Raw genomic sequence first — 9008 nt, 5'->3', positions numbered from 1 at the left:
TTCCATTTTTTTATTATTTTCGAAAATCCTTGCTTCAATTAATGTTTTACTTCAAAATTTTTAAGTTGTTACTTGCCTATTAAGAAAGGATCAAAATTTTAAATTCTAAGAATCATATCTTTTAATTTCTTATTAGTCAAGTAATCAACTTTAATTTTAAAACTTTCTTTTTATTTGATTTTCAATCATATCTTCTCAATCATATCTTTTCAATCATATCTTTTTCAAAATTAATTTTCAAGCATATCTTTTTTATTTCTAATTTCAAAAATCTTTTTCAAAATCACTTAATTTCTTTCCCAATCTTAATTTTCGAAAATCTCAATCAAATTTTCAAATTTCTTTTTATTATTTTAAAAATTTTTTACTTTAATTTCGAAAATTCTTCCCCTCTTCTCACATCCTTCTATTTAAGGGACTAACACTCCTCCTTAAGGTGCAATTCGAACTTTATCCCTCTTGATAAGTTCGAATTCTCTTCTATCTATCTCCTCCTTCTATTCTTCTTTTCCTCTGACACCTCAAGGAATCTCTATATTGTGACATAGAGGATTTCATACTTTCTTGTTCTCTTCTCTTTCATATGAGCAGGAGCAAAGACAAAGGCATTCTTGTTGAAGCTGATCCTGAACCTGAAAGGACCTTGAAGAGAAAGCTAAGAGAAGCTAAAGCACAACTCTCTGTAGAGGGGCTAACAGAGCTTTTCAAAGAAGAAGAAGCCATGGCAGCCAAAAACAACAATGCCAACAATGCAAGGAAGGTGCTGGGTGACTTTACTGCACCTACTCCCGACTTCTATGGGAGAAGCATCTCAATCCCTGCCATTGGAGCAAACAACTTTGAGCTTAAGCCTCAATTAGTTTCTCTAATGCAACAGAATTGCAAGTTTCATGGACTTCCAATGGAAGATCCTCATCAGTTCTTAGCTGAATTCCTACAAATCGGTGACACTGTCAAGACCAATGGGGTTGATCCCGAGGTCTACAAGCTTATGCTCTTTCCTTTTGCTGTAAGAGACAGAGCTAGAACATGGTTGGATTCACAACCTAAAGAAAGCCTGAACTCTTGAGAAAAGCTAGTCAATGCCTTCTTGGCAAAGTTCTTTCCACCTCAAAAATTGAGTAAGCTTAGAGTGGAAGTCCAAACCTTCAGACAGAAGGAAGGTGAATCCCTCTATGAAGCTTGGGAAAGATACAAGCAATTAATCAGAAGGTGCCCTTCTGACATGCTTTCAGAATGGAGCATCATAGGTATCTTCTATGATGGTCTGTCTTAACTGTCCAAGATGTCATTGGACAGCTCTGCTGGAGGATCTCTTCATCTGAAGAAGACGCCTGCAGAAGCTCAGGAACTCATTGAGATGGTTGCAAATAACCAATTCATGTACACTTCTGAAAGGAATCCGGTGAATAATGCGACAAATCAGAAGAAAGGAGTTCTTGAGATTGATACTCTGAATGCCATATTTGCTCAGAATAAAATATTGACTCAACAAGTCAATATGATCTCTCAGAGTCTGTCTGAAATGCAAGCAGCAATAGGCAGTACCAAAGAAGCATCTTCTGAAGAAGAAGCTTATGACCCTGAGAACCCAGCAATGGAAGAGGTGAATTACATAGGAGAATCCCATGGAAACACCTATAATCCTTCATGGACAAATCATCCAAATCTCTTATGGAAGGACCAACAGAGACCTCAACAAGGTTTCAACAACAGTAATGGTGGAAGAAACAGGTTTAGTAATAGTAAACCTTTTCCGTCATCTTCTCAGCAACAGACAAAGAATTCTAAGCAGAGCCACTCTGACTTAGCAACCATAGTCTCTGATCTAATTAAAACCACTCAAAGTTTTATGAATGAAACAAGATCCTCCATTAGAAATTTGGAGGCACAAGTTGGTCAGCTAAGTAAAAAAGTTACTGAACTCCCTCCTAGCACTCTCCCAAGCAATACAGAAGAGAATCCAAAAAGAGAGTGCAAGGCCATAACTATAACTCACACGGCCGAACCTGGAGAGGAGGATGAGGCAGTGATCTCCACTGAGGAAGACCTCAAAGGACGTCCACTGGCCTCCATGAAGTTCCCTGATGAGGAACCATGGGAATCTAAGGCTCACACTAAGATCATAGAGATTCCATTGAATTTACTCCTGCCATTCATGAGCTCTGATGAGTATTCTTCCTCTAAAGAGGATGAAGATGTTACTGAAGAGCAAGTTGCTAAGTACCTTGGAGCAATCATGAAGCTAAATGCCAAGTTATTTGGTAATGAGACTTGGGAGGATGAACCTCTATTGCTCATCAAAGAACTGGATGACTTGACTCGGCAGAGATTTCCTCAAAAGAGACAGGATCCTGAAAAATTCTCAATACCTTGCACCATAGGCACCATGACCTTTCCGAAAGCTCTGTGTGACCTAGGGTCAAGCATAAACCTCATGCCTCTCTCTGTAATGGAGAAGCTAGGGATCCTTGAGGTACAAGCTGCAAGAATCTCACTAGAGATGGCAGACAATTCAAGGAAACAGGCTTATGGACTTGTAGAGGATTTCTTGGTAAAGGTTGAATACCATTACATCCCTGCTGATTTCATAATCCTAGAGACTGGGAAGTGTATGGATGAATCCATCATCCTTGGCAGACCCTTCCTAGCCACAACAAAAACTGTGATTGATGTTGACAGAGGAGAATTACTCCTTCAAGTGAATGAGGACTACCTTGTGTTTAAAGATCAAGGATATCCCTCTGTAGCCATGGAGAAGAAACATGAAAAGCTTCTCTCAATACAGAGTCAAACAGAGTCCCCACAGTCAAACTCTAAGTTTGGTGTTGGGAGGCCATAACCAAGCTTTAAGTTTGGTATTGAACCCCCACATTCAAACTCTAAGTTTGGTGTTGGGAGGTTCCAACATTGCTCTGAACATCTGTGAGGCTCCATGAGAGCCCACTGTTAAGCTATTGACATTAAAGAAGCGCTTGTTGGGAGGCAACCCAATCTTTAATTATCTATGTTAAATCTCTATTTTTTATTGTTATTTTATGTTTTCTGTAGGTTGACGATCATGTGAAGTCACAAAAACAATTGAAAAAGCAAAAACAAACTGAGGAACCATGGGAATCTGAGGCTCACACTGAGACCATGGAGTTCCCTAATGAGGAACCATGGGAATCTGAGGCTCACACTGAGACCATAGATATTCCATTGAATTTACCTCTGCCATTCATGAGCTATGATGAGTATTCTTCCTCTGAAGAGGATGAAGATGTTATTGAAGAGCAAGTTGCTAAGTACCTTGGAGCAATCATGAAGTTGAATGTTAAGCTATTTGGTAATGAGACTTGGGAGGATGAACCCCCCTTGCTCACCAAAGAATTGGATGACTTGACTAGGCAGAGATTACCTCAGAAGAGACAGGATCCTGGAAAGTTCTCAATACCTTGTATCATAGGCACCATGACCTTTGAGAAGGCTCTGTGTGACCTAGTGTCATGCATAAACCTCATGCCTCTCTCTGTAATGGAGAAGCTAGGGATCCTTGAGGTACAAGCTGCAAGAATCTCATTAGAGATGGCAGACAATTCAAGGAAACAGGCTTATGGACTTCTAGAGGATGTCTTGGTAAAGGTTGAAGACCATTACATCCTTGTTGATTTCATAATCCTAGACACTGGGAAGTGTATGAATGAATCCATCATCCTTGGCAGACCCTTCCTAGCCACAGCAAAAGCTGTGATTGATGTTGACAGAGGAGAATTGGTCCTTCAAGTGAATGAGGACTCCCTTGTGTTTAAGGCTCAAGGATCTCCCTCTGTAACCATGGAGAGGAAGCATGAGAAGCTTCTCTCAATGCAGAGTCAAATAGAGCCCCCACATTCAAACTCTAAGTTTGGTGTTGGGAGGCCATCATCACGCTCTGAGTATCTGTGAGGCTCTATGAGAGCCCACTGTCAAGCTATTGACATTAAAGAAGCACTTGTTGGGAGGCAACCCAATTTTATTTAATCATATCTATTTATTTTCCATTGTTATTTTATGTTTTCTGTAGGTTGATGATCATATGAAGTCACAAAAATAACTGAAAAAGCAAAAACAAAATAAAAAACAGTATTAAAAACAGCACACCCTAGAGGAGAAACTTGTTGGCATTTAAACGCCAGTAAGGGTAGCAGAATGGGCGTTTAACGCCATAAATGGGCACCAGACTAGCGTTTAATGCCAGAAATAGGCACAGAGCTGGCGTTAAACGCCAGAAATGGGCACAGAGTTGGCGTTAAACGCCAGAAATGGGCACAGAGCTGGCGTTAAACGCCAGAAATGGGTACAGAGCTGGCGTTAAATGCCAGAAATGGGCAACAACCTAGCGTTTAACGCCAGGATTGGCAAGCAAGGGGCGTTTACACGCCAATATGGTGCAGGGATGAGAAATCCTTGACACCTCAAGATCTGTGGACCCCATAGGATCCCCACCTACCTCATCTCTCTCTCTCTTCTTCTCACCTTTCCATAACACTCTCCCCCAAATACCCTTCACCAATCACCTCAATACATCTTCCCCAAAACCTCCTCACCTATCAAATCCTACCCTCTTCTCCATAATTTCTTCACCAATCCACATCCATCCATCATAAAACCCCATCTACCTCACCATTAAAATTTAAACTAATTAACCTCCCAAACCCACCCATATATGACCGAACCCTACTCCTCTATCCACTCCTATATAAACCAATCTTCACTCCTTCATTTTCACACACCATAAACATTCTATGCTAATGCATGGATCACCAAGAACCATGATCAAAGTGTGAACCCGGACCCAAGGAATTGGCTCACAATGGTTCGGGGGACATACTTAGATTTCAGTCCGAAAAATGTAAAGTTGGCTCATAAACCCATATTTCATATCCTAAGAGAGAGAGGAGAGAACCTCTCTCAAGACTAAATCTAAATCATGGGAAGTAAAAATTGGCGAGCTCCTTCCTTTGAATGGATGCATTCCCCCACTTTATAGCCTCTAATATGTGTTTTCTGGGCCGCAAACTGGGTCAAAAATAGCCCAGAAATCACCCCCAGCGTATTTTGGTACGTTCAGGTCGCGGGCAAGTGACGCGGAGGCGTCGCTCACGCGGCCCCGCGGATTGAAGTTCGTAGATGCGACGCGTCCGCGTGGATCACGCGTTCGCATCGCTTAGCATCATGGCAACTATGGAATATTATATATCAAATCGAAGCCCTGGACGTTAGCTTTCCAACAAAACTAGAACCGCGTTGTTTGGACCTCTGTAGCTAAAGTTATAGTCGTTTGAGTGCGAAGAGGTCAGGCTGGACAGCTTAGCAATTTCTCCAACTTCTTGTATTCCTTCCACTTTTGCATGCTTCCTTTCCATCCACTGAGCCATTCCTGTACTGTAATCTCTGAAATCACTTGACACACATATCAAGGCATCTAATGGTGATAAGAGAGGATTAATATTAGCAATATAAGATCAAAGAAGCATGTTTTCAATCATAGTACAAAATCAGGAAGGAAATATAAAACCACGCAAATATTATGAATAAGTGGGTAAAGAGTTGATAAAATCCACTCAATTGAGCACAAGATAAATCATGAAAAAGTGGTTTATCAACCTACCCACACTTAAACATTAGCATGTCCTCATGCTAAGCTCAAGAGAAGCTATAAAGGAGTGAAGAGGAATGGTAGAATGTATGAAATGCAACCTATGAATGCAACTACATGCAAAATGTTTCTACCTACTTAGTTAAAAGTAAACAAATCCTTCAAGAAGAAATATGAACTGGATTTCACTAATTCAAATCCTGAAAATGAAGTACAAATAGACTTGCAAGAAGTGTATACACTCTAATCACTCAAGTGTTTAAGGTTTGATTCTCTCAATTCTCTACTAACCTTACTTTCTAAGGCTTGCTCTTCATCTAACATTCAACATAAATTTAATACACAAATACACAAATCAAGAGGTCTTTTAAGGGTTGTAATGGGGTTATGGTCAAGGTAGGATTGTATTTGGCCAAGTGGACTAAAATCTGAATCCTTAATTAACTTAAACTTGCCACCTAACTTTAGACAATCCATGTAATCATAATATAATATCTAACTATCCATTAACCATGTTTTCTACATATTCATGCATTCTAATTTCAAGTACAACTCATATGCATTGCTTTCACCACATTTTTTGGGGCATTTTGTCCCCTTTTTCTTATTTGTTCTTTTTCTTTTCTTTTTCTCTCTCTCTCTCTCTCTTTATATATATATATATATATATATATATATATATATATATATATATATATTTTTTTTTTCTTTTATTTTTCTCAATGCATATGATTAAGATATTGAATGCATGAATCATGTTCTAAACATTTCTTTCACAGTTTCATAAAGATATATAATACCCAGTTCTTAAACCAATTGTTTCCAAACCCACTTTTCCCCACACTTAATTCATGAGCACTTTCACTAGTCTAAGCTAACCAAGGATTCAAATTAAGAACATTATTGTTTTCCGCTTAGAGTTAATGATGTGCTAAAGTAAAAAACAAAGGGGTAAAATAGGCTCAAATTGGTTTGCAAGGGATAATGAAAGGTAAGGCCATATGGGTATGTAAGCTCAGTGAAACAAAGGCCTCATTCATGTAAGTGTATGCATACATCAAATAATGGAAATATAGAATTAAGCAAGACAAAGATCACAATTTTAGAGAGAAAAATACACACTAAAACAGAATTTTGGTTGATAAAATGCAACCAATTCAAATAGGCTCAAAAATCTCACAGGTTTTGTGTGTTCGAGCTCTAAACCATGTTCCAGTATAATATTTCTTCAAACAAGTGTAACATTAAATTTTATTCAAATTAGTGAAATACTCTAAAAGGTTTCTTGAAAAAGAAAATATTATTTTTAACCAAGTGGTAAAATATGCATAAAATCAAACAAACATGCAAATGCAGCAACTAACTACAAAGAAAATTTAAACATTGGTGTTGAGACAGGAAAGTACTAACCTATAGAGATCAGTATCGACCTCCCCACACTTAAAGATTGCACCGTCCTCGGTGCATGCTAAGATGTGCAAGTGGACGGGTTACTTCAACTGATGCTCTTCTCATCAAGGAATGTGCGTAGGGACTTGTTTGTCTCTCCCATTAAGAAGCTTTTCCTCTCCCTTTGTGGTGGCCATCCTGAAAGAAGAGGGAAAAGAAGAAATTAACCCAAAATAAAGATAGAAAGTAAAGAAAATATGGGTGTTAATGCCAGATAATAAGGGTCTCAATTACATGGTAGCTACAACATGCAAGTGAAAAAACAGTAGAAGTACATGGCAGATCAAGAGTGCAAAAATTTGCAACAATGGGAGGAGAGAGTGGGTAATGAAAGACAATGTAAGTTCATGTCAATGCAAATGAAGTGCAAGTATCATAAAATATTGGCATTGGCAGATAATTAATATCATCCCACAGTGTAAAACAAGTTACTAAGCACCAAAGTAATTCAAGAAAAGATGTAACAGTTGAATAAGAAAATTTGTAACACCAATGAAAAAAATAAAAAAAACATGCACAAAATTAAAATGCAATGAATAAATTAAAATAAAATAAAATAAAAGATAATAAGAATGAGAAGGGAAAGAAGGGAAGAAGAAGTAAGTAAGAAAGGAGGTAGGAAAAATTAGGATTGGGGAAGATAATATGAGATATTTGGCAAATTAGGATAAGCTGTGCGGCGCAAGCAATGCGGTCGCGTGGGGCACACAGTCACGCGGCTTGCGCTTAAACTGATTGACGCGGTCGCGTCGGTCACGCGGTTGCGTGACCCGTTTTATGCTACTGGCGCGAGGGCAGCCTCGCACTTGTACAACTCTCTGTTCAAAATCATTAGTTGCCAAATATTGGGTGACGCGATCGCGTGGGGCATGCGATCACGTGAGTGGGCTTTCAGAAGGATATGACGTGGCCGCGTGGGGCACGCGGTCGCGTGAGATGGACTGCACGACTAGCGCCAGTCCAGCACAACTCTAGCACAACTTTCGGCTGTGCACCATTATTACGTCGAAATCTTGGTCACGCGGCCGCGTGGGGCACGTGGTCGCGTCAGCGACACGGTCGCATGGGGTGAATTGTGCCATTGGCACGCCTCCAGCCCTGCTCCTGCGTAACTCTCTGTTCAATTCTTTTCTTCTAAAACGCACTGGTGACGCGGACACGTCGCGTGGGTTTTTTTTTTTTAATGCAGTATGCAGAATGTAATGGTTAATGTGAATGCTATGCATAATTCCAGGTTCAATAAAATAAAATAAAATTTGAAAACAAATAAAACTGAATAAAAATGAAAAAAGGAACGATCATACCATGGTGGGTTGTCTCCCACCTAGCACTTTTAGTTAAAGTCCTTAAGTTGGACATTGGAAGAGCTTCCTGCTATGGTGGCTTATGTTTAAATTCGTCCAAAAATCTCCACCAATGCTTGGAATGCCAATAGCCTCCGGGGTCCCAAACTAGGCATGTAAAGCTTCTGAGCAGCTTCAAACAGATTGTCAGGCTCCCGGGGTGACGAATGTCAGAATAGAATCCATGATCCCAAGCCTTGTTTTTAAATCCGCCTCTGTCTTGATCTACATGTTTCCATTCGGACGGTTTAAAAAGTAGATTCTCACCATGGTGACCAAACATTTTCCCTGATCCATTCAATTGAGCTTGATACCAATCCGTACACTTCAAGTTGAAGCGTGGAACCTTATCGAACCTTGTGCACCAGCTCTGAGCACGAGCCATTTCCCGCTTACTCTTAAAGCCGCAGAGAGCTCTAAGCTGGCCATCTGTTTCAAGTAAACCATATTCAAGTGAATAAGTAAAGTTAAAGGTTAAGGATTGTACCCACTTGAAGCTTGCATTGGGTGGCAATGGCCTTGGGGTAGGTGTTTCTGGTGGTTCTGTAAGTTCTTCTCCCTTGGGTTCTTCTGTGAATTTCTCCACTTCCTTGCAA

General features: G+C 39.7%; 1 non-coding gene across 1 annotated transcript; it reads right to left on the bottom strand.

Moving 5' to 3' along the window:
* Positions 1-1123: 1123 nt before the first annotated feature.
* On the bottom strand, positions 1124-1231 carry LOC148574071 (small nucleolar RNA R71). The gene has a single exon (XR_015905759.1). It is a non-coding gene; the product is annotated as a small nucleolar RNA R71 (small nucleolar RNA).
* Positions 1232-9008: the final 7777 nt, after the last annotated feature.

Source organism: Arachis ipaensis, chromosome B2, assembly GCF_059453495.1.
Source record: "Arachis ipaensis isolate K30076 ecotype BB chromosome B2, ASM5945349v1, whole genome shotgun sequence".
In the NCBI taxonomy this organism is placed as follows: Eukaryota; Viridiplantae; Streptophyta; class Magnoliopsida; order Fabales; family Fabaceae; genus Arachis; species Arachis ipaensis.
This window is presented reverse-complemented; position numbering and strand designations above follow the sequence as displayed.